Raw genomic sequence first — 1,464 nt, 5'->3', positions numbered from 1 at the left:
GTGAATGGCTGGACACCCCTGCACAGTACTTATACATGGAATAATACCACAGTGGCTTCTTTATTTCATCATGATACAGATACAAAGCCCAAACTAAAGGCCTCTTGACCCCCTTGCATCTTGCTGCTGGGAATAGATATAGCAAAGATATGCTGGATCTCCTTCTGGTGAACCATTATTTCAAACCATGTCTGAAGCACAACTTGGAAGAAGCTGCATTTGATATTGCCAAAAGGATAAGTATGTATTACTACCTCTTTGAAGTTTTGGAAAGCTGTACAAATTGTTCTCCTAAGTCCTAATGAATCAGTTAAGTTTCTTAAATTTCAAAATTGCCAGTCCATCCTATGTGTCCATACAAAATATTTTCACAATAAAAAGCAACAGCAATATCTTACTTTAAAAATTCATGGATTCCATGGTATTCTTCCAAGTGAATTGCCTGACTTTGATGTCAAAATATATTCGAGTTGTTTGTATACATCTATAATGATTTCTATAGAGTTTGTGATTTTTTAAATCATAAATAATTTTAACTTATCTGTTGAAATGAGTAATACAGAAAGTAAAGATATTTCTGGTGCATGTCTGAAAAAAGTATATTTAAAAATATTTAGTATTCTGTTTGTGTAATGTCCATAACCTATTTCATTCTCTCCTAGATATAATCCTTTGAATTCGACATTGTTTTATAATATATAGGTTAATTAATAAATGTGTCCTTTCAGATTGCATTCCATATAGAAACAGTTTAAGATTCCTTTAATTCCTAGGTCCTTAAAGAATTTTATTTCTTTAGGATAAAATGACAATGTTATCTTATTTCAAAAGTTTTATAAAGGTTATGCTATGTAAAGGAATTTGTAAAAAGTGAAGATTGAATGATGTCAAACTAACTTTTATTTCTATGAATTACATGTATTCTTACACTTGTATATTTGTAATCAACTTTTTAATAACTGTTTTTAATTTCTTGCATCAGAAGAATGAAAAATATGCAATACTTCACAAATTTTCATATCATCCTTGTACAAGAGCCATGTAAATCTCTGTATTGTAATTTGGGTAGACGTGCTGCTGAAGCATGTAGTATCCTGGAAATTTAAGTAGTTAATGATGCAATCTTAAGACAGGCATATATCTTTGGTTGCCTATTTGTAAGAAGGAAACCTTATTGTTCCCAAAATTGCAGTTCATCTTATTTCTGTAAAATTCTGTGTATGGTGGAAAAAACTTATATTGTTTGTTCAATTGCTCACATTTGCAATTTTTTCAATGACTATTTTAAGTCTTTTTCATTTGAAATTGGATCATACTTTGCAGCCTTTATATCTAGGTCCAAAGATGATGGATTTTCAAGTACTTATTTATTAACTGATTTAGCTTTGTGGAGATAATGGAGTCAAAGTAAGCCTTGCTTAAAAGCTATTCTAAACTTCTGCAGCTTAAAATCTCCCAAATGAG

At 30.5% G+C, this 1,464-nt stretch overlaps 1 pseudogene; it reads right to left on the bottom strand.

The window, feature by feature from the left end:
* Positions 1 to 989: 989 nt before the first annotated feature.
* Positions 990 to 1,086, bottom strand: LOC122118467 (annotated as a pseudogene).
* Between the last annotated feature and the right edge of the window lie 378 nt (positions 1,087 to 1,464).

This window comes from Dipodomys spectabilis, unplaced genomic scaffold (genome assembly GCF_019054845.1).
Source record: "Dipodomys spectabilis isolate Male_0828 unplaced genomic scaffold, ASM1905484v1 ptg000152l, whole genome shotgun sequence".
Classification (NCBI taxonomy): domain Eukaryota; kingdom Metazoa; phylum Chordata; class Mammalia; order Rodentia; family Heteromyidae; genus Dipodomys; species Dipodomys spectabilis.
This window is presented reverse-complemented; position numbering and strand designations above follow the sequence as displayed.